Genomic DNA, 26,030 nt, shown 5'->3' on the forward strand with positions numbered 1-26,030 from the left:
TAATTGGATGTCAGTACAAGGAGCCAGTGTACCTCAGAAAGGCTGAAGTTTTGACTGTGTCCCTGGGACAGGATTTCTGAGTCTTTTTAAGTACAGTTCACTTGTTACTTGCTGTAAGATCCATAAAAAACTGCATCGTAAGCCCTAAAAGTATTTTATATCAAAACTGATCGTATTGCAAAGTCTCACTGAAAAACAAAAAAACACAACAAATAGCAAAACTCAAACAACTGAAACACTGCCAAAATGTGCTCGTCATAATTTCCTCTAAAATAAAAAGACAAAAAAAACCCACCTAAATTTAAGGGCTTTTACTAGTATTTCCCACTTTTATGCTTGAGATCTGCTAATAGCAGGGAAATCCTTGTGTTGTGCACTATGGTGAATGGAGGAGAGCAAAAGCTGTTCTGCTCTCAGCGGTGAAACCTGTGTGTCTTTTAAGAGTAAAACCTCAGCTGTAACACCGTCAGAGTAAGACAGAGTTACTCAAGTCCTGGGTTACTGGGTCTATAGTAAACTGCTAGCAAAGCCTGTCTCATGTCCCTCATTTTCACCACCAGCCTTCACTAACAAAACAACTCGAAAAATCTCTGCAGAGGCTGAAAGTAGATGAACCCTCCTTACTAAAGACTGATACATGGATTTGATGGGTATAAGCAGTGATTTAATAATGTAGAATCACACGGCTGTTTTATTTGACTGCCCTTAAATAAAGGCTTCCTTTCCTTGTATTTTGGATCTTTCATTCCAGTATGTGAACAACCTACCGATTGACCTTTTCAACAACTCCTCTCATACTAATGAAGATGAGGTAGTTCTGTAACATCAGACAGAGCATCTTGAAATTTTCTTCATACAGCATTACATGCTAATAAAACGTTAACGATAATGAATTGGCTAACATTTCTATGTAATATTTCTCTATCCTTAGGTTACCATCAGTAGATGAAAATTTCAGGAATCTAACGTGTATTTTAATACAGGTTTTTCTCTGATTTTACAGCATCGAAGTGCCACCTTGCCACCTACTCTTTAAAGGCTTCAGGAGACTTATAAAGCAGAGAATAGGCACTGAATAAACCATTTTTTTCCCTGCACAGCAAATTTTATCTATTAATTTTGAATGTAAAGAATATTTTTTCTTTTTTTTCTGACTAACACTATTTTTTCAGGAGTCAGAACTTACCTTCCTCTATTTGGTAAATCTCATCCTGTTTAATGTTAAATATGGTGGTAGCCTCTTAATCAAAATTTTTATTTAGTGAGACCGTAATGTCATCTGTGAAAACAATGAGATTTTGTATTGGGAGAGGACTTTTTTCATAGAAAAACTCATGAAAATCAACTGCATTTTTACTAAAGCCACTGGAAATTCACCCACATCTTTGAAACAAGCTATGACTGTTAAAACTTGGCTTTTCTCTCTTTAAACAAATGCATGTTTCTGTGCCTCTGACCCAGAAGGGCCTGATCCATCCTGAATCTCCCAAGAGATCTGAGGGGTTGAGTGTCCATGTATGAACCCACCAGTGAGGGCAGAGTGTCTGTCTGGGTGCCTGGTCCCATTTTAAGTGAAAATACTTTATGCCATGCTAACTGAGGGCCAAAATACGTGTATTTTCCCCATTAAACCCTTCTCTGAAATCGAAAGGGAATTTAACTGTGAAAAATTGGCTCTCTGACTTAGGATTATATTTTCCTCAAGTCAACATGCAGCACTGCAACCAGAACTGATTACAGCTACTTGCCACGAAACTTCCAAAACCAACCAAGATTGTTAAAATATTGTCTGCATATGGTAAAAGAAAAAAAAAAAAAAGAATTAGCATTATTTCTATAGTGACCCACTGTTGCTATAAGGAAATGCATTAGTGCAGTCATGGTTTTGTCCCTGTAAATCTGATGCAAGACTGATACTGACAAACAATCATCCCGTGGTTGTATTTCTATGTATTTTTAGCATATTTGTGGGTTGTATTTTAAACACACCAGTGACTGCACCCCTCTGGAATTATCCCTGCTGTTTATTGGTGTTAGCAACCTCAAGCTACATTTGCAAAGATGTGAGCAATTCTGCCTCTGGAATTTATTCACCCCTGTGCTTCATGCATCTTGCATTGACAGCTCAAGTAAACTGAACAGAACATTTTTCTTTAAAGGTGCAGTGATTTCCTAAGCGAGAGCTGATTTCAGTATTGCCTGTTGTCATTTCTCCTGAAGAAAGGTAATGACCACTGATGGTTTGCCATCCTTAGCAGGATGATAGATGGATCCACCATGTAGAGCACAGCACTTATTTAACATCAGGACACCATATATTTTAAAATCTTCATGTAGAAATCTTTCCTAAGGTTCATATCTTCTAGAGGCAACCTCCTCATGTTCTCCAGAGGCTATCTGGAGATCTAGATACCCTCTGAATATCTCCTGGTAGAAAGAGAGGTATTATCACTGCTATTCCATGGCAGGAAGGTGTTCCACAGGGTACCCACATCTATTCTGAAAGTTTACATGAAAGATATATGGATCGTAAAGGAATAAAGGATCAAGTATTTCATTTCAATCTGGCTACTGCAAACCCAGTTATTCATCCTGCTCCGGGCTGCTTGCATTGGTATATATGAGAGTTGTTATATTTGTACTGCATTTATAGCTACTGCAGGGACAGATTTTCCCTAACTCTTTCTTCCAAATTTCGTGCTGTCCAACTGTCCAGAGATAAGTCATTCCCTCTCTTTTGAGGCCCTTATTCTGGCTTACGAAATGGCTCCAAAACAAAACAAAACAAGAAGAAAAAGGAATGCTTTTGGGGTTAATTGTGACAGGTGTTTTTTTTTTTTTTTTTCCCAGGAGATGCTTGGGGAATATTGAAGGAATGAAAATATTTTGAATATTCTCCTTTTAATGTTCCACTTAATAGGACTATCTCCCTTTTATACTTAGATAATTAACATTTTTTTTCTCTTTATTTAAGTGTCTTTTAACAGACAAGGCAGGATGAAAGGCAACTAAAAGAACTACCTTTTTTGAAGATGGTTAACACTACCAGTGTCATAGATCCCTAATGTGCAATCTCTTGCTGCTAACATCAATATACACTCACAGTGCACCCAGTGATGAAGGAACTGTTGCTGTGTATGCTTTGAATGTATATAAAGGATGATTTATTTTCCTTTCTGTCTTTTTTCTTTCCTTTCTGTACTACTTAAAAGAAAAAAAGAAGTGATATGAACCCACAGAATCAATGCTAATGTACCACATTTTGTTTCTGGCCTGAATATGTAAAATGCAAAGAAATTCTGTGTTAAAGCTGCAAATTCCCCCTTTTACCATGTTGTTTGAGTACTGCAGGGGTTTAGACTGAGGGGATGATCTGTTCCTCCACGTGCACAGCAATAGGCAGATGCTCAAAGGTGGTCAATGATACCTAAGGATATTTTTGTATGTTACAGTATATTCTGTATGTTTTTATGGACCATTTTCTTTGGTTCTGAGAAAAAGTCCCTCATTTGCTTCTGAGATGGACAAAATTTGTTTCTTGTATGTGTCTCATTCTGCATTAATAGCAGAATGCTATGAATACCCCTCCTCTTCCCCCCAGCCTCGCCAATGGTATTCAGAATGGCAAATAAGGAGTATTTAATGAGGAAGCTTATTTCTAGTGCTATAATAATAATAACAACAGTAATAATAATGAAATAATTTAAGAGGAGACAAAAGATGAGAGAAAAGACTGGAATAATGACAACTAAATCAGGTTGTTGCTGGCTCCCTTTGCCTTTTCTTTTTTAAAGATGGTAAATCTATAGGAGTGGCACAGATGCAAAACCAAGACTGAAGGTGGGTGGAGAAAGCAGTTTTAAAAACTGTGCAAGCAGGGATGAAACAGCTTCTGGAAAGGAGGGTACAACAACTAAATAGCTTCATTGAGCAAGAAAAAAGAAAAGGAAAAGCTGAGGGGACAGGATGAAAGGGAAGATGAGAACGAGTGAGAAGTCAAGGGGACCACTGTGCACACATGGAAAATGAGATTTTTTTTCTATGCTTTCACCTCCCACGTTGAAACTGTGGCAAGCCCAACAGCAGAGATTTAAGGAAGATAGCCAGCATCTCTCTCTCGCTCCCTCTTTCTCCTCATCTTTCCAAACTCTCAGTCACACACTCTCTCGTTTAGAGGCGCAGACGGACACGTTTTCCCAAACACACACACACGCACGTTCCCCCGTCATTTCCTCTGCCACCTCCTGCTCCCAGGGAGCACAACGTCCCCTCATCCATCATTTTGTTTGCTGAACTCCAGCACCGTGCCTCGTCCACTAATTATTTCGGCTGGACTTCTTTGCTATCCTAGTCACAGTTCACCACCGACTTCCTACAAAACCAGACTTTTCTACCCAAAATACCTATTCCCCCCGCACCCCATCCCTTTAGAAACCCTAATTTAGAGACATGGGTTATCCTGAGCTATAGCAAATTCTCGTGCTAATTATATCCACACTCATACCCCCTCATATTCAGCTTTCATGTTCACAGTTATTATGACAAACAGATATTTTTGCTGTGTTCAGTTTATCATTATGCACCGAGGTTATACTTTTCCTTGACCTGCTCAACCCAGTCTAATATTAACAAATTGAGCATTTATATAGATTCCTTTCCAAGCATGAAGTTGATTAGGAATTTAGGAAATGCTGGTGATTTAAAGATTAACCTTTCATATAATTACTGACATAAACCAGAGCTATTAAGGTATTAGAACTATTCAGAGTAAATTCCACGTGAAAAAAAAACCAACAACAACAAAAACCAAAAAACAAACCACAACAAACCAAACATTTAGAGCCATGCAAGACTTTCCATATCAGCATTTTTTGTTGTTTTTTTTTCAGCAGAAAACCTGGTTAAAGGAAAAGACTAAGCTCAGTCTACCTCTAAAGTCGTGTAGAGGAAAGCAAGGCTACAAAAATATTACAGAAACCAAGCAACAATCTTCTGCTGGCAAGACACAGCCTGTAATTGGGTGGGTGGCTGTGAAGATCTGAGATGAATGCTGCAGAGCACTGTAATTTTATTGCAGTGTGTCTGCTTTAAAGTGAACATATTTGCAATGAAATCTGTATTTCCCTGAGAACAGGGCAATTGTTTTCGTTATAACGATAACGTCACTTGGTGGCATTCAGACACAATTATTCAGCCTTTAAACCGATTGCTGTTCTTTGCTGGTGTGATACTTTGGTGGGATTGTCAAATGTAACAGGCTGCACTGAAAGGAGTTAGAGGTCAAAGTAGCCAGATTTGCATTACGAGAGGAAAAAAACAGTTTAAAATAAACATCAGCATTTCACCTTTCCCTCCACTTCTCCTCTTCCTAAAAATCCACGTGAGTACATCACTTATAGAAATTAGAGATAATCAGCAGTGGCTTAAAGGATAACATTATGTGTGCCTGTGCTTGGCAAACAGCACATACTATTCTGCTAAGGCACTTTTTATTTTAAACCATTTCGCTGCTCTCATGTTCTTCACATCCCCACCAGACACAGTAACCACCGCTAGAAAGATGCCTTTCCACACGGGTGCTGTAGGAACATGACCGATTCCGTTCCATTTCTGAGCTAACAAACATTAAATCCAAGATTTCCAAGGTAGTAGAAAAGTATAAAAATCTACTTCATCACTGAATTACCATTTTCAGCACAGCGCATTCCTCTGGCTGCCATGGTTAGACACTAAGCTCTGTCATTCATTTCTTGCAAACTTTGTCCTGGCTTTTTTCGTGATGTACCTTTCTTCTGATAGCAAACCAGAGCGCGACACCGGAGAGAGGAGTAAAAAATCATATTTTCAGTAAAATCTGAGATTAAAACAAACATGCACGGACATATCAAATTGATTTAAGGGTTTATTCAATGAAGGCGATGCGGCTTATATATCCCAAATCTCCCTGACGCAGCACACCTCTGTACTCTAGTGGTTACAACACGATATGAGCAAATATCCTCCTAAGAGCTGGGTGACTCAAACTGAAAACAGGTTTCTGAATATGCTTTAAAACACATTTCCCTCTAATTTTTATCCCTTCTTATCCACTTTCCCATTTTTCATTGCCAGAACCTCACAGGCGGAGTGAATCAAAAAGGGGGTGGGGAGGGAAACCCTGAAAATCCCAAACTAAACTGCAAGAACAGTCCACAGCTATTGAGTTCCAGAGGTTTTGATTTTTTTTAACAACTGCCAGCCCTTCGAAACATCTGCTGTCAAACATCTTTGCAAGATGAGAGGTAAAGTCGGCTACCAGGAGTAAACCTTCATCTGTCTCTGTAGTTCAGTGCCCCTCCAGACAGTCTGGCTTCCTAAGAGAGCCTAGTAAATATTGAAGAATGTTAATAATAATAATAATGAGATAAACTACCGAGGGATTTATTTTCCTCCCTCTATTTTTTAAACTTGGCTCCGTACTAAAGTTTATCTTGACAGAAAATCTACTCCTCTGATGCAGTTTATTTCCCCAAGCAATTTTTCAATGGCAAACAGAAATTTGTGGCTGCTGCTAAAAGGTTTGCAAACCCCATGCTAAAGAGGCCACCGCATGTCAGATGTTTACCTTCATTTCATGTAAATGTCACTCCATATTGGATGTTCTGTATTTCTTTGCCGGCATACGCAGCTGCCTCCATCTTCGCAAACCTTCCCCTTGCGCCGCCACTACCTTTACAAACAGCCCAGAACCCAACGCTACTGTCACATCAAATTCCCAAACAACAACTGGATGTAATGAATTTATCATGTACTTGCTGTAGTCTAATAAACGGAACGTGAATCCTACGGCCTGAAAGACAAAGAAATACTGGAGACAATAAATGAGTAGAAGAAACGCATCTGACATATTCTCTCGGGGGAAAACATCCCGCGAAACCAAACCAACTTTGTGTTGCAGAAGGTGGAAGGTACCGAGCATCAACTGCAAAAAGGTGAATTACGTGGGACAGAGAAAATCATTGCCAAAAAACAAAGGGGAAAATTGGAAGGGGGATGGCACCTAGAGCAGATTAATCAGAACGAGAGTTAGGTGGTGGCCAACATAGGAGAAACTCATCAGGGGACAACAGAGCACTGAGGTGGTATTTGATGAGAAAATGAGTCTCTAGAAAGGTGTATTTGCAGTGGGGGAAAGAGCAAGACATGCATTTCCTTGGAGCTGAACCCTGAGCTTATTCCTCTGTCCATCTTTGCTCTGTTGCAATGGGCTTTTTGGCATATATATGGTTTTTTTTAAATCTTAACTATTTTATTGCTGTTATGCACAGAACTGGACCCCTGGAGATTGTGCTTTTTACTTTATGACATATATGCTAAACCAGTAAATGGGTTTTTGGGGTTTGTTTTTGTTTTTGTTTTTTGGGTTTTGGTGTTTTTTTGTTTGTTTGTTTGTTTTTTAATGGGTGGCACTTCTATGCTGAAGGAAGCCCTATTGTATTGTGTTTGTGAATGTATCTCTCTGATTCCAGCAACCATTCAGGATTCAATTAGGTTATTCTAGTAGGTGGAACAAAGGTCTTACCACAAAGTTCCCCTAAGTAGTTTTATGAATTTATACTGTGCATCTTTTATAAAAAGGGGAGTTGAAAACTTTTTTTTTTTCTTTTTTCCCTGGTTATGTTTTCACATTCTGTAACATAATCTAGCCCCAATCTGTCATTTTTCATTAGCAAAGGAGTCAAGCTATGGCTGTTAATGATAACTCTTAATGAGGATTTGATGACTAAGTGCTGGAAAATCAAACTTGAAACAAACACTAAAATCTATCTCAAATCTATTGTTTCTAAGTAATAGAGATGTTAGAGATGTTGGGAAATAAAAGCGAGTGTGTTTAAAGCAAACTAGGGCATTTAAAACAACAAATCAGTAGGTCCAAATAGTGTTTATCAAGAAATTTAAAAAAAAAAAATAGTGTAAAAATGAAGTGGGGGACCTGGTAAAAAAGAAGGTAGATGTCTTTTAAAAGTAGCTATTACACCAAAACCTAAATACGCTGCAGTTGCACTAATTTAGAGCTGATTAGAGATGATCATAATGGACTGGTAAGTCTGATCTCAGTAGCTGTTAAGTTCATTTCAAGATTTATTAAAGACTGTAGTACCAAACAACAGGGATAAATTAACTGGTAGTCTGTGGAGTAACATCACGCTTCCATAATAACCTGCAGTCCTGAACTACCACGGTAATATTTTTAAAAGTGCTATATAAAAACCACGATTTTGTATTTGGACTTTTAAATAGTTTTTGACAAAATGTCTATAAAAGATATTGTTTCCCAGATGATAAGGTCTATAGTCATAGAAAATTAGCTAGGCACCCAAAAATACAGTGTTCTTTTGCTCAATTCAAAAAAAAAACCCCAAAAAACCCCAAAAACCACCTTAAGTGTGGTCCCAAAGCCAGGGATGCTGAATCATCCCAGCCACAATCAGGAAATAAATGGCATTTTTCAAATGACAGATTATTTATATCACAAAAAGTAATGAAAATCATGAGGATGTGCAAAGCGATTTCCAAAGGCTGAAGATTATATATGATTTGATGGATGAAATTCTGAATTGTCAAATACAAAGCAAAAGACAAGACATAAGGAAAACTGCTTATCCATGCCTTGGAGAGGTAAGTTATATGCAACAATTGGACAAATGTTTTTCTGGATATTGCATTGAAAATCTCTGCTCAGTGTGTGAAGGAAAAAAAAAAAAAAGAAAAAAGGAGAAAAAAAGAAAAGTGAAATATCTCAAATGTATACGTAAGAGAGCAGCTCTCAAGAAATTAAATAGCTTGATATAAATCACTGCTATGCTTTCAGAGAGAAAACGGTCCCCAGTTCCGTTAAGGGTAAGTTAGGAAAAGATAAAACTGCTGGATAAGGCCAAGCTACCAGCAAGTAAAGGATAAATGATTTGGGAAAGTTCGTACATAAGGAGACAGGCAAAGAATCTGGACCTTCAACTGCAGCACAAGAGCAAATCGTGGACCCATTCCCCCTCTAGTGGCCAGTCCACATAGGGCCATCGCAAAAATAAAATCACAAACAGGAAAAGCAATACACTGGCAATTAATTTTAAAGTAAGCACACACTCCCTTTTTTTTTTTTATTCCCCTCGCAATTTTATGTTGCTTCACTTTATATTATTATTATTTGCTATTCCTCACTAAGCTGCCTGCTGTATTCCTGTGTTGTTTCTTGTCATTACTTAGCGCAGAAGGTATTTTACAGCAGAGGTAAATTTTTTTGTGTGATATGCTTGTACCTACATGCAAGAAGAGGATATGGAGTGTAACAGGGGCCCATCCAAACTCGAACATCAGAAATAATCATGAATTAAAAAAGCAAACTTTGGAAATCACTGTACAAGACATCACTGATGCAAAAAAAATAGGCACTAAAAAGGGAGGAGTTGTACAGAAATGGGAACACTGAATTGACTTTGTATATATACCCCTAAAAATTTTAGAGTAAAAATGGTGCTTTTCGGAGACATTCTCTGGGAGAAGGCACACCATGGGGTGGAAACCGTCTTTTTAATTTCCTACTCATGGACCAGTCACTGAATTCCAGCGTTCCCAACCTGCATAGCCTCAGTCACCTGGAGAAACTGAGGCCAGATGAACCCTTCACATCCCTGTGTTTCAAATACACACAGGTTCTCCTTGGTCAGTTACTCCTTCTTCTGTCAGCTGTAGGACAGGTGCTAAAATTGGAAGAAACCCCATTTTTACCAACTTCTCTGCACAATGTAACAGACCATTTTCTGTTCCTGTCTTTTCACAATCCTACCCTAGAACATTATGTGGTCCAAAGGATGCTGCTGAGGACCGAAAAGGAGCTGTACTCTATCTTTGGTTGAAATAACCTCTATCTTTAGTTGAAATAACACCAAACACTTGGTTAGGACTACATCTTTTGGTTAAACTCCTGTTCTCTATTAAAAAAAAAAAAAAATATATATATATACACACACATAGACATATATAGGTATAGGCAAGATGAGAAGTAGCAAGGGATTAAGTTTTTCTCTTGTAAAAATCTTTCCATCACTTCAGTTTTATCAGCCTCTGCTTCAAATACCATCCTTACTAGTGTATTTTTAATAGATATAGGATAATTTACATATCATATAGACAAATTAAGTAACCCTACAAGTGATTTGCTAAGAAATAGCCCAAGAATGTGCTTCTAATTAAGGCTTATAACACACTATGCATTCTTATGTGTATTTGAATAATTAAAGCAAGGTTAAGTAGTGTGGTACTGCCCTGCTATAGGTTATTCTGAAATTACCTGTTAACCATCTAAGAACGTGCCTTGCTGCTGACTCTTGACGAAGACTGCTTACCAGTTTAGGTGGAGCTCAGACCTAGTACTTTTATGTTAATTTTAATACGTTGTTATGAATTTGTTCACGAAAACTAAAGAATAACGCAACAAACAAGGCACAGTTTGACTTCTTATGCCTCAAATTTAAAAATGAACCCATTTCCGCTGTGTCTTCATAATTTTACCCAATTAAAAATATTTAGAGAAGAGGTTATTCGAATGATTTCTATATAATAATGTAAGCAGTTTGCTCTTCCAGCATAAAATTAATTCATTACTATCCACAGTCAGAGCCACTTTGATAGTCTATCCCTTACTGATGCAATTTCAGACAACTCTTGTATTCCCAATACCCGCTATCGAGAGAGATTCAAGAATAAGAATATAAGGAACCGTACAGACAATTTAAAAACAAAAAAGGTACCTGAGTACTATGGGTATGGGTGCAAGTAGAGGGAAAATCTTACAGAGAAACCGAAAGAAAATGGATTCTTTGCTCAATATGGAAAGGCATCCATACTGACCCAATAAAGACCATCTTTTTTCCACCAACACATACATATACAGGTATATATGTATTTCTGGCAATTACAGTATGTATTGTACAGTACAATATGTATTACAGTATTTGTCTGAGCACCTAACACTGGGTGGGAATTCTTTACCTGTTTCTTAAGTGCAATAATATGTTTAGTTTCATCCAGGAAATGCGTATTTCATACAGAGAACTTACCCTTCTCAATCTCACTCTGTCAAAATAATCAATATTTATTTTCCTAGCTTTTTCCTCACAATAGACAAAAGGCACGTCCTGAGTTTTTAGCTGAAGAACCAGAAGTTTCTACAAATTGCAGAAAAAGGGCTTCTTCAGATTGGGAGCCTAGTATAATCTGTGATTTCCCTCGAATATCATTACTAGGGTAAATTGTCAGGTTCCAGACTAATTCATCACTTATTAATTAATAATATCTGCAATTGTTTTTTTTCATTACAGATAACACATCTTGCAGACTACCAGAAGCATCTTTTATTGCTAAAGTTATCTCAAAGGCTCTTCCCCAAGATCTGCCACAATTAAAAAAAAAAAAAAAAAATATCAAAAAAAACACTCAGAAAACATTCAATCATCATCTTAACGACAGATCATTTTTCCCTTCACTAAAATTAAATCTAAAAAGCCATTTAATTAAACTAATGATAACTGAATGACTTTTAACCACACAAAGAATTAGCACTATGGGTGCTCTCTACACAGACACTAACATATCTCATGCCAATGATTTACCACAAGGATAAAAAGCTTAATAAAGCAAACTATTCTGAGCAGGTGTTTCTTATTCATAAATCAGGCCTCTCTTCAATATCCTCATTTCTCTGCATTTTCAATAGCACATTTTTACCTGTGTCTTTCTGTAACACACAGAACAACAAGTTGTTCAGGTGCTCTGCAAAAGAGCAAACTGCACAAATTCAAAGCAACGTCCAGAACTGATTTTAGTCAAAAAGGACTAAGTTTTAAGCTAAATACCTGCTTGAATCTCCTGGTGTGTCTTAAAACCACTACTCACTGCAGCTTTACAATATATAGTGCAAGTACGCATCTTGTGCAACTTCTGCATGATCTTCCACTGTACACACACGCACTATTTGCAACCAGTAGTAAACACTTAGTTGGAATAATTTCTTTTTAAATAGTTTATCTATTTGCTTCTACTTCAGAGGTTTTATCTAACCTATAGCTAACCTTGTAGGAGTTTTTATTTTTTATTTCCTCCCCCCTTCTAAAAGTTAAAAATAGAAAGTTTCTTTATATTTCAAAGTCTCGTGTGTGTGTGTATTCTGTACTTCCAGAGAATTAAAGAGAAATTTTATCACGGAAAGAATAGGAAAATAGATTTGCAGATGCAGCAATCTTGTAAAACCCAGAGTTAGAGTTCAGAAAAGCATTTGCACTACCATCAAGAAGGAAAAATAATTCCCCAAATTGCCCCAAGTCTCTTCCTACAGAGCTTAAAAGGACAATGATGCAACTCCTACGTGACTCCTTTCAACTGCTTATAACAACAGACCAGCTTCAGTTCCATTCCTGCCATTATGCTCTCAGGATTATTTCATGTCTGCCTCTTGGTTCCTGTATTCATCGATGTTAGGCTTTTCTTGCAAGGTGACCACAAGTTATTTCATTCAGAGGTGTGGAAAAAAGAACTGGACCTTAATGCATTAGTTAGGTTTCCATCACTACAAAGTAATGCATCAATTGGGATTAAAACTCTAGAAACCACATTTTTTGAAACTCTTGCCAACTACATAATTATGCCCCAAATGATTTTGTGCCAGGTGGCTTTGGATAACAGATGGAATGGTATATTTGTTCAGTCTTCAAAAACCAAGCTTCATTCCAAAAACTGCAAACCAGAAGAATCTAAATTATTGATTGACAGTTACATATGCCTAATAATTAATTAAACTCTAGCTACAAATTGCACTGAGTCCTGTGAGTACTTAAGAGGAAAAAAAAAATCATATAGAAAATCTGTGGTGGTGTCTTTACTGTAACATTTTTAAATCATGGCAGCTAAAAATAACAGTATGCAATGATGCACTGCAGACAAAAGAGCTTTGGTATGAAGCATCTTAGAAGTGCTTAAAGTAGAATACATTATACAACATTAAAAAATATTCCTATAAGATTATGTTTTGCAATTCCAAACTTCTCCAAATGCTTACTAAAGTCGACTAAGAGTTGTGACCAGACCTAACAAATGCTGTCAGGTTCAGAAGGCTCTTCCCAGGCAACATATATTCTATATAATCACGATTAATGCTCTGGAGGGAGAAATGAAACAGAGATCAAATCACGAGACAGCCGTTGGTTTATATATCCTGAATTAGGAGTTATCCGAGGCTCATGCATTTTCTGCCTGTAAATCCCAGATGGAAATACGGATGTTTTTGTCATCCAGGGTACGTCCAGAGAGTCCATTTCATCCGGATGTCTCAGCACACATGCAGATTAATTATGCTGAGGATGCAGGGTGGACATTTCAGACTGATGAATGGCACATGTCATCAGTCATTTTCATGCTGGAAACAGGCTGGAGTTTCTGTTCCCGTGCAGATCAGCGGGGCTATAACAGTCCAAGAAGTCTACAGCAGAGCTGACCTTGTCCCATTAAACATTTTCCTTAGTGTCTGATGCTTATCACCGATTTTCCAGCCAATGCAATGACCCTCATCAAAATCCCACAAAGTTGAGGGTAACAATAGATATATTTCCCCTCACGGGAAAACAGTAATTAATTTAAAAAAAAAAAAAAAAGGAGAGAGAACAGCTTTTTGTCGTAGTATATTAATATCCCTACTTCTCCTATCAGAAAGCGGTGCCAGAAACACTGATTTAATAGGCACTGCAAAGCAATTACCATGCAAATAATATTAGCCAGCAATTTGTTATTTTTTTAGTAAAGTCCTTGTTTTGGCTGGCAGGCCATAGTAACAGATCCCGATAAAACTGGGTAATTGAAAGAAGTTTCAAGTATCTAAATAGCTGTGACAACAAGCATAAGTAGCAAGAGTTCTCAGACTGGCCTGTTGATTTGGTTGCAATTTCAAGCATGGACAACCCGGGGAGACAACAAAGGAACAACTCGCACGGTAGAAAGAGAGCAATGAAGCAATGGGAGGGAAAGATATCCAGGAAAATTCTTTTAGTAGTGACATTAGCAAGGAGGACATTGCAGAATAATGTAGAAGGTTTAAGACACTTAGGAAATTCCATCCTGCCATAACATCTCCCTTTGTCCCTGGTCTTCACAAGAAACTTTTTATTTGGAGTAAATCTGTCATTTTATGTAACATACACTCATCTCTTTATAGCACAGGATGGGAAATGCTTAGATTTACTGAAGTGCTGAGCTCCATGTTCAGCTTTAGAAGTTGCCCAGTAATTTCCTTGTCCTGGATTGGAGCTGTACCTAAATCCCAGAATTTCTCTGCTCTTCGTTTCACTACCAGAAAATGAACGGAGTTGCTCACCTCACACCAGAGTGCTGCGACACTCACTGTGAGCATTTATTCTACAGTAAAGGGCCAAAATAAGATGGTTCCTGTTCCTTGAGTTAAGCACATTTTTGTCTGATCAAATTAGTGAAATAACAGATTTGAATGTGTGTTATCTCTGCAACTAAACATGAGTTAATTAAGATTAAATTTGAAGATACAAGACAGGACTCAATATTTTTTCTGATTCCCCTCATGTAGGATGCCAATTATATAGCATATAAAAATACACTATAAGAACACATACCTTTGCTATGTTTCCCTCACTACTTTAAAATTCAGACGCTTCTTTTGCTTAACAATCTAAGTACTCCAAACATAGAAACATATTTCTGTGTATCTTATGAGGAGAAAAAGAAAATCAACACTAGCATGTGTCCTAAAACTTCTAAATATTTTGGGGAGGAACAAAATTAAACTATTTTCTAGTTAAACTGATGAATATACAAATATTGACATTGTTGTGCTCAAGATCAAGTACAAATTGAATCTGTGATTTCATTTATGGAAACAGGTAAGCTGGGAAATGCAATTACTATCTATAAATCATTTTGCTATAACCTTCTACTTCAATCTCCTTAAATAGCAAAATGCAACTGAAGCTATTTTTGTTAAAGCCTGAACAAAATAAATCCTTGTGGCAACGCTCATCTGTCAGGGGATTTGATGTTCTCCAAAGTACTTGTTGGTATAAAGCAAGCAATCTCTCATTTCCAACAGACTTTCTTATTGATATGTATGAGCTAAGTAGTTTATTATTTATAGTTAAGTGTGAAGTGATAGCTTAAAGAAAAATACAAAATTAAGGAAACTGCATATTACAAGGTCTAAAATATTTAATTCCCATACAAAACAGCTACTGGCAGTTGTGCACTTGGAAACATAACAATGTAACTAACTATTAAACGATACCTCCTAGGAAATCTAGGACAATAAAATATGCTACGGACTAGTCTGTCATCCCTTGAAGGACCTGTGAAGATCATCCTCTATGCACCCACTTTTAAGCAGGTCCAGCAGAAGCCAGAAAGATCACTGGAAAGCTACTCAAAATGCCAGTAGTAAAACAGGCAAACAACTTCTACACAAAACTTACAAATTATTTGATATAGTTGGTGAAAACCTCAAATTTCTAGCACTCTATTCACTACTCAATCAAGAAACAAGGTAACGGGAATGGGAAGAGTCTATGTTCTGCAATGCACCTATATGCACAAGTTCAGTACCTTTTACTGAAGCCATCTTAATATAAGTGAACAAAAATAAATGTACGTAAAAGGCCATGCCTTCTCTGAGATACATATCTCCAGTAATCTTATCTTAACCTCACCTTACAAGGATAGCTCTGCTGGCATGACAACTGAATTAATACTTCATTATTTCGCAACTGAAATCTGCTTCATTTCCTCAACAGCTCTTCAGGCAGAATGGCAGCTGACATGGCAAACCAGGCAGGAACATATTTGGCATTTGCCTCCAACCTATATCAAGATACATAGTCTTGACTCTCGAGCTTTGCCAAGGAGTAGGAGTATTCACAGGCAAGAATCCCAGTTTTATACACAAGATTTTAAATACAATATTGGTGGTGGTTAATAGAGCACTGTCTACACCTGACTTTAATGCAAAATGTCAAAGTTCGTAGCTATTTTCAGAAATCGGTGGATCACATTGCTGGACTGGTTCTGTCACTGCTGTTACAGATTTTTTTTGGTATAACAAAAACCCAAAGTCATTGCTGAGATGTTGCCATTAAGCAGTTTCCACCTAATGTGAACAGTAGGATGTCTCCCTATCCAAACATGGATCAAGTGCTGCGTTTTCCCAGGGAATCGAGGTTGGCCTAGAAATCGTGTGGCGTTAATGTCCGAGATCACAATGTCTCTAGGTGAGCTGATTGCATTCCTTACTACAGGAGCCTGGTTGGAAGCCAAGCTAATTGCACATAACGTGAGCTCAATTACAAATCTTCCTAATTGAGTGCAGGCTCTCACAGCCAACAGGTTATTTCTAGACCTGTCCTGAGAAACTGGTAGCTCGGCTCAGTTAATTTCAAAGTCTGATTTTATCACAGGAATTTAAAAGAAACCAGAACCTCTTCGGTGACGAAGCTTTTTTCCCCTTCTCCCTCTGGTGGGAGTGAGCGTCACGTCTACAGATGGGAGCTTCGCATTGATGCTGCTGATTAAACTGGAGCACGTCTGGACGGATCCGGAGAATATTTTTCCTTGGACACATTGCTCCATCAAAGGCTTGGTTAAAGCTCATACTCATCTTTACTTCTCACCTACAAATACAGAGCTCCTAAATAACCTTGCTTCATTTCACTGTCAGTGGCTGCTTTTGTTAGACAGTGCTTGGCAGCTAATAAAATATAAGCACGGATGTTTAGACCATTCTTTTAGAACTCTGTGAAAGAGGTTGGTTGTAGCATAAAGAGATTTTAATCAGGGCCAACACAGAAGCAAAAAATATTATTATTACTGTTTCACATCTGCCACGGTAACTAAAAGGCTTGATTTTCAGATCACAGGTAGCCTGGTTGATCCAGGCGGTTTCCGCTTCTCTAGTTGATGCTTCATTTTGCTGGAAGTTTCTGCTGGCTGGCTTCAGGTTTTTCAAAGATCAGTGAAGCTTCTCTAGAATTATGCTGGCAAGGGTGTATCGGCTTATCCCAGAGATCTAGAGGATTCCCAGGAGTCCAAAGCCAGGGCCAGGGACACAACATTTCCTCACACAGACACAAAATGCACAGACTCATTTTGGAGCTGAGGAGCAACAGTCTCCAAGCTACACCAGGCCACATATGTCCCATCGGAGAGGACAGCAGATTGCCGAGAGTGACTTTCAACAGCTCCTTCCGGAAGCAGCCATAATTTCGGCAGCAAACTCCACTAAAATATCTGAAATCACCTCCAGCAAGGTCCTTCAGCTCTGACTGATTGTGCAATACAAGCTCTCCCATCAGGGCCCAGGAATTGCTGCACTCTAAATTCGCATCCTACTTCAGAGTAATTTCTTCAAGTCGGTAAGTAACGTCGCTTGGAAATCTAGATTTGCTTAATGTCATAAAGAAAAAAAAATAATAATTCCTTGTAATAAGGTATCGCCATCAGCATATCAAATGGTTGAATTATAGCTAACTGAAAATTTCAAATTTAGACTAGTCTAAACGGGCAGCAGAACAGCATTAGATGATATTCACAGGATAAGGAACTCTATTCTAGACAAAAGTGGCTCCGAAAACAAAAAACACAAGCTTTTCAATTCTTTTGTGAGGGAAACTGTACAATTGCCCTGTATGTCTACACATGGTTTGATAAGAAGTAATCAGCTCAAACTGCAACAAGAGAGATTCGGGTTACATATTAGAAAGCATTTTCTAACTGTCAATACAGGTCAGTACAGAAGATGAAGTAACTTCTACTTGTGCCAAGAATTTTGGCATTTTTATTCTTTATTGCAACTGAACTCTATGAGGAACCTTCCAAATAACTGTCCTTATTATATTGCTTTTTAGAAACAACAAGTACACTTTGTATTTTGCTTTGCAAATTAAGGCCCTTTTCAATTACTGCTACCTCATTGATTTTCGTAATTTAAACTTACCTATACACACAAATATTTAAGAGAAATATATATACATGCATGTGTGTTTGTAAGTTTTTGACAGCATGCAAGCTTACATGTCATGAAATCATTAAATTGGATTAAGGTAATTTGCAGGGAACAACTAACCTTTACTTTAAAGCTAGTGTGTAGAAATCCATACATTTGGGTTGGGATGTATATTTGAATCATTTTGAATGGCAAAATTACTGAGTGGCCATCAGGGCACTGGGCAGCTTTAATGAGAGTATAAAAATGTTTGATCCAAAGAGTGGTATCACTCATACAAGCATAAACTCAGAGTCTTCGTTGTAAATACATCCACATGTTGTCACTAATACAATACAGATTCTTTTTAGATATTCAGGCTAGACTTAACACTACTTATCTTTAGGTTAATAGAAATTCCTGTACACTTGACAGCACAGTCGGATCACTACTTAGTGATTTTAAAAATAAAGTGCAAGTTTGAGACAGAAACAAGCACAAATGATGTTAGCTTTATTCTATTTTCTTATTTTATACATAAGATAAAGGCAAAGCAGGGCATAGGTATAAAACCCTAGTTTATAAATCAGACTAGTTTTGATCCCTGCATTTTTCATTTCCTTTTTCTTCTAAGAATTTTTGTTCTTTTTCAGTAGTTTAAAGAAGACAGAGAGCCAGGAGAAAGAATGGGTATCATTGACTCAGATTTTTCATATTCAGAACAGGACTAAAATCTTAGCAGTTCCAGATGGGTTCTACAACAAGGATAAGGTACATTTTAATCCAAATATGTCTTTAGACTTCCATTTTCTATAATGTTGTACACAAGTGTATTAAGTATTTTTATTTAGCTGCTAAAATGATTGAAAAAATAATTGAAAGCATTTTAAGGAGCTATTTAGCTCACTTTCCTGCAACAAGGCAAAATCAATTGTATCATTCCTGACAAATGTTGGGCTATTATCAAAACTTTGCACTGATAAGGATTTTGCAGCATCCTCAGGCAATTTCTTCTGTGCTGAGCTCTCTTTACTCCAAATACATTTTCCCTAATTCTAATCTGAACCTTCCCTGCTGCAATGTTATTCCAGAACTATTTCTCCTGTCCAGCCGGAAAATGAAACCTGCTTATTCTATTTCGCTTTGCAGCAGAGTTTTACATAGTTCAGGGCCTGGAGAAAAAATGGCAGCAATTTTCACTTTTCTAGATGAAACACCACTAGTTCACTCAATATTCTTTCATCAGTCAGATTTTTCTAGGTCTTTGATCATTATTTTTACTTTCCTTTTCAATCAGACTTCATCTCTCTTGCAGTCTGCGCCCCAAATTGACACAGTAGTTCAGCAAAGGTCTTACAAATGCGGTCAGGTAATAAATCCCGCTTATAGGTGCCTGAGCTATGAAAATATTGGGATGTGCTGTAACTCACCTACATCCTTTTCTACAGAATCTCTGCTTCCTTAATTAGTTGTTTCTTTTTCTAAGATGCATATTTTGTTACATAAAGAGATTTAGGGATGATAAGTAGATCAAGGAAACACTTAGAATTCTGCTATCTTAGGTATAAATATTGAAACTATGCATATCTATGCTTAAAATTTAAAAAAACATTTTTTTCTCACTATAGCCTGTGTTTAGTTTACATAATATCTCAGGTAAATTTCGGTTCTCTCAATACTCTGTATACACCAAACTACATTCTTTTAAGGAACCACTTTGCTTTTAATGAAACAGCTCATTTGCCTAATTTGACCACGCAGAAATACATTTGCACAAGCAGAGCTGTTAATTTACCTGTCTATTTCAGCCAGGCAGTGAACCATATCCTTAACTGGAGACACACTTTACAGAGACCTTAAACCTGGAACAAGCCAGTCATTCAATATAAAATAATAAATCCTTCCTCTCATACACTACAGTCTGGAAATACATTGCATTGGAAAGCACTTTTAAAAATTATTTTAAGACAATAATTTTATTTCAGAAAATAATTCAGTCATCGGAATGAAGATATATTGGATAAGACGCTACAAAACAATTTTTCTTTTAGTATACTGAGGATTTTTTTCCATTTTACAAAGGCAGGGATTTCATTTTCTTATCCCTTGCAGGGAATGGCAGCTCTCCTGACAGCACTGCAGTGCTTCTTCTGGACCTGACTCAAGTGAGGTGACATTTGAGACACATTACAGAGCTGAGAGGAACTATATTAATTATTATGAAAAATCAAAGCTGCATTCAGAATATCTCAAACAACTTCATGTAATTCAGTATTGTGTAAAACACGTTGGGGTTCAATTACACCGTAAATGTAGTTCTAAGCTCTGATCTTTGTTGTAAGACCATTTTTAATTAAACAAAATAAACCACACATAATGCTTTAATGAGAATATGAATATTTGGAGGGGACATGCAAATCTGTTTAACTGGTGAGTCTGATAAGGTCCTTTAATATCCTGACTCAAAGCCCATTGAAACAAATAGAAAGACTCAGCAGTCAATACACACAAAGGTACCTCACACACACTTCTAATTTTTATCACTAATTCTCTGTATTTTTCTTTTCCTGCTGCCTTGAAATTGCTGTGTGCACGCACAAACCTGCCCCTTTCTCTTTCTCCAAGAGACAGAGGCTTCAGGCCGTCCACCATTCTTATGTACCTTCCCATTTAAACAACTTTCATTTCACCACATTTTTCTTGGCTGAATTTATTTCCACCCCTCTCTATGCGTTTTCACACCTGGCACCAGCATCTCTTCCTCAACTCCAGCTCTGTCCTCTACCACATTATTACCAGCCAAAATATCTTCACGTGTGCTCTCAAGAAGAGGTCTCTCACTTTGTATCTCCCTTGCCTACAGATCTGATTTTTAAGACTAATTTCTCATATCTAACCACATCCCCATTTTATCATTTTTCTTTACTACAACTCTTCCTCTTTCTTCTCTTTTTGCTAAGCCACTGCATATGTTCCCTGCAAAAGCATTGCATTCTCAAGGCTCACTGTTACTCAATGTATATATCAAGCTAAAATGACTTCCAAATTTATCAGCTTTCTAAGTATAGCCATGTTATCAGGTTTTCTCCAGTTTCTATTTGGGTTGTAATCTCTTTGGGACACACTTTGTGTCTTTATTTGCATTCTGTACATAACATTTGATAAATTATTTTAGAAAAAATGTGAAGGTTTTCTCTTGCCACTTGTGGCTTTAGCATTAAAGCCGTATCATAGCTAGTATCTGGAAAAGTCTATAGAAAGTTTCTATTCAGTCCTAACTCAGGCAAAATTTGACTGGATTTAATGAAATCCCTGACTAATCCAGACTGACGTAGTACTTAGATCTGTGAACACTGGAAATTTTCCATTGCGTAAATGAATCCAGAGAAATCATCTAGAGGCACATTATGAACGAGAATACTTATATATATATGTGTAATTTAATGCTAAAACCTGTCTGATTGGATATACTTTTTTTTTTGTACATGTGTGTATGAGTAACCATAGCCTGGTACTTCCTGAGTTTTACTGCTTTTTCATTAGAGTTATTCCTAAAAATGATTACTGTGTGTAAGCAGACAGAAATGCTGATTACCACACATTAGAAATTTTATTTTGTATATTTAGGATTAAATATATTTTTTATTAACATTATTTTTTTAACAACCTCATTTTCAGACTTTAGAGCAAGGACTGCCAAGAGTTCGAATTCAATCAATTTATTTGGGAGGTCACATGAGTAATTTGTATAAACCATGCTTATATTTCACATAGACACTCCAAGACTGCTAAAAGCAGCAGTTCATCTCTTAGCGCCAATGCAATCACCAGCTGAATTAATGAATTCACAACCTGGCCTTCAAACTTCACTATTTGGCTTAGCACAGGCAAGGTAAGTATCACATCTAATCTCTCCCCACCACCTCTTTCTCTGTCCATATAAAAGCTTATATATACCAATATACGGAGAGAGTGAGATGGATATAAATTCATGCTGACCGATATTCCTGTTCCAAGCATTCTATTCACTATTAGTCATGATAATATCGCTGAATCTTTTGAATTACTTGTGTTGTGTTTACAGCAATTTAATATTATCAAGGAGTTAATATTTATCAGCTTCCTTTGGAGCTCTTGGAATTAATTTTACCAGCGAATTGAAGAGTCTGCTCATCCTGTTAAAAATACAGATGCATTGAAGAGAGCGAGCCTTTAGGAGGAGTATTTATTGTAAGGACAGAGACAATACTTCATTTAGTTCCTCATTATTATCTATTTTTCTTTAACTGATGCTATTGTTTTACCTTTTCCAAACATAACCTTTAGTGAAGGCCTATCAGTGGTTACTAGTCAAAATTTGGCAAAGATCCCAAAGAGATCTGCAATCTTATCAGATAATAATCCACTGCTTTACTGGGGTTTTTATATGGCTTAGCTAAAATTTTTTTTCTGCCTTGTCGGCATCCAAACTAACAAGGCTTCAGTGACAAACGATCTACTTAACCCTCCAGAAAGGAATCCTGACTTGTTTTTTAGGACGGTTTTCATTTTTATGTCTGAAAGATCAGACAAAGACCTATCAAGGAAAGTGATGAGCGAACTGCAACGTTTGGAAAAGAATCTCATTCCACCTGAGTGGTTTTGGTTTTTTGTTTGATTGTTTTTGTGGAAGGAAGGAGATATATGCAGAATGTAATGAAATTCTGATCTGCAATGGTGAGATTGTTCTAAATTTCTGAGGTGCTATTTCCGTAACTCGACAGGACAAAAAAATTATCTATGTTTTTAACTTTCGGAGAAAGACTCTGGACCAACCGCGTATCTGGAGAGTTAAGTATCATTAATGAGTTGATGCAATAACAGAATCAAAGAAAATAGATGTAGATGAGACCTTTGGAGACCATTTAGTGTCTCCTTTTCTCCTTGGCCGTTGCTTCATGACCCTATGCCAGCCACAGGTTTTTTTTCTGTTTCTGAATCTCAGACTTTTGAACAAAGTGAGTTTTCTTCAGTTGGTAAATTTTCACTGGAAGAAATTCAGAGAAAGAGATTGGTAAAGACTGTTACTTTGCAAGAGATTTCTTCTAGTGAGGGAAACCTGACTAAAGCAGCTAATTTTCACAAATGCATAAATAAATGAACCAGGAGATATCTGCAAAGTCATCTGGTCCTTATACAACTCCCAGAGAAGGCGACGGTACGTTCATATTGATTTCAGCAGAAGGTGTATTAATTCCATTACTAGGAAATTATTTTTACCTATAAGTAAACTGCTCAGGGGACTTTCGCTCTTTATATTCACCGAACCAGTCTGGAATAATTCCATATTTGTTTTGATCTTCCTAATCAAGATGTTATTGATCTTCAGCCTTAAGCCTTTTTGGATTCATCTCATTTCTTCTCACCAACTTACACACCAGTAACAGTTACATAATCAGCTTCAACAATTTATCTTTTTTTTCATATCCATGCTTTTCAAACACCTACATACATATCACATCCTCCTTAGTTGCTCGAGATCCAATGTTTTAGCTAATTCTTTATGACAGTATGTCAATGTCAAGTATTATTGAGCCTTAAACAAAGTCAAGGATTGCCAAATGTAATATTCAAGCACCTTCCCAACCATTATATAGCAAACAGTTGAGAGCTGATTGTAGGAAGGGATTGATTCAGCTGCAGTTACCTACATTTCTGAGAACAGCTTTTTAACCTCTTTTTTCCTGTAAGGATTGTTTCTGCTTCTTTATTCTGAAAGGAGCAACAGTCTATTGCAGTAAGGGCTTATATGAAAATTATTTTCAATTTTCATCATTGAATCAGAAGAGGTTATGAAGCCAAGAGAAAAGCAAAGAAGCTCTTGACAAATAATGCACCGTCTACTTTCCTTTTCCTTCACAAACATAATGGAGATGATATGATGGTGCAGTTCATAGGAATTTTTCATGGGCTCTTGAAAAATAAATATGAAGCTTAAAATTGTCTTTAAAGTTTGAATTAAATGTACTTTAACAAGCATTGCCAAGGTGTATGATTCATAAATACATGCTATTACAGGAGCAGGAAAACAAAATTATGAAAATAAAGTGGATTTATTTTTAAAATTGCTGTAATATATCACCAAAGCATTTTTATATACACATCTTAAGAAAATAATATGGAAAAATCAAGCCAGGCCACACAAGCATAAATCTGGCATAATTTTACTCTTTTGACAAATGTGAAACTACTATTTTCAATCTATAATTCAGCTGAGCTGATGACAGATTTCCTTTCATCATCATTGATTTATGAGCTCATCTTGTCAACTTTTTACCCCTTCCCACATTGTTTATACAAGTTGAGGCAGGTTTTTTTTTCACTCAGAATAAATGGCAACATTTCAAGAAACACTATCAAATTGCATAAATCCATAACTGGCTTTTGAAACTAAACAGATTTTGTCTGCATGCTATAGCTCAACTATTATAACACTAGGAAATCATGAGAAAGCAAAACTAACACAGGACCATTCTTTATTTTTTTTCTCACTCCAAAGACAACAGTACCTCCTACCATGGGTGACTTCACTAGGATTGTTCATTAGGACCAAGTAAAGCACAACAGGTATGAAAAGTTCATCTGAATCCAAAAATCCAGTCTTTCACCATATGTAGGTTCTTGCTTTTTAGTTTTGGTTGGTTGGTTTTGGTTTTGATTTAGGTTTGGTTTTGTTTTCAGAGGGAATGTGATAATTTTTTTCCTGTTCTATCCAAATAAAAGGATTTTTGTTAAAAGCAAATGAGTGGTTGGATCATTAATTAATTAATACACTAGTCAGTGCTCTGGGATGTAAGAGGAACAGGTACCCAAAGAAGAGTGGCTCTCTAAAATGAACTTCAGAAGTTGAACTAAACAGAAGGGGAAAGGGGAATTCTGTAACATAGTTATTTTCAGGCTGGAATTTTTAGAACTACTTTTTAGACAGTGAAATCTCACTGAACCTCTGAACTTCTTTCCAAACTTCGCAAAATTCCAGCATTTAATTTCTCAAAGTAAAACATATAACTCCGTTCTTCTTGTCTGTCCTTCCGTTATCTCCTCCAATTTATGTAATCTTTTTGACCTCATCCCTTCAATATGAAGAAAAAGAGTTGGAAGACTTGTAATTACAATACTTTTATTAGTAGGTAGTGTATGTCCTTGTATGAAGTCAGGAAATGATAGAAGGTAAAAGTGCTTTCCTGATTCTTTTGATTAGCTGAATAATCAAGCTGTTGTTTCTTCAAATGACCTTTTGTGTTAAGATATAGCTTATTATCAGCTTCCTACATTACCTCTCATCTAAATACTGCTCTCTCTATGGTAATTTCTTTCTTGACTCAGGAGAATACATTTTCTCCTTCACTTTTCTTCTATTGAAATTGTCAGCATCTCCTAAAGTGCTAAATCTTTGACCAAGATTAAGGTATTAGATCGAGGTAATTGACTGCTTATCTCTTATTTAAATGATACTATTTAAAGTCTCATTTTAATATCAGTCTTATTTCATACTACGTATAATATATGCAGCTTCTATAGCTGTCAGTATATGAAATTTCTTCAGAAATACCAGGGTCAGCTAATGCTTTCAATTCACTTGTCAAGCATCCTATTACTTCATTTAGCCTGAAATACATACAGGAATTTGTTAATTGTATTCAGATGTCAAGCTCCACAAAAGCCTCGTAAGAAGGATATTGTATAAGAGTTTCTTGGGTACATGGCCCAGTAACAATGGTGTGGAAAAGTGCAGCATCTTTAAATAACAGCACTTGCAAGAACAAGGATATTTATTATGAATAACTACTGCAGGGCTAGGTCTGTCATTTGTATGTGCTTCTTTTCACTCTTGGTCCTACAGAGACATTTTAGTTTACCTGTCTTAAATTCCAGAAAAAATTTAAAAGTACAAATAGCTTTTGTCGATGTAATTTATGGAGCCAGTTTAGAAAACAAAACAAAAGTAAACATGTAAAGTCAGCAAAGGGAA

At 36.8% G+C, this 26,030-nt stretch overlaps 1 protein-coding gene across 1 annotated transcript in view; it reads right to left on the reverse strand.

The window, feature by feature from the left end:
• The window catches only part of CTNNA2 (catenin alpha 2), a 498,767-nt gene that overhangs the window by 163,263 nt on the left and 309,474 nt on the right, over positions 1 to 26,030 (reverse strand). The gene's annotated exons all lie outside the window — the stretch shown is intronic.

Source organism: Caloenas nicobarica, chromosome 4 (genome assembly GCF_036013445.1).
Source record: "Caloenas nicobarica isolate bCalNic1 chromosome 4, bCalNic1.hap1, whole genome shotgun sequence".
NCBI lineage: Eukaryota > Metazoa > Chordata > Aves > Columbiformes > Columbidae > Caloenas > Caloenas nicobarica.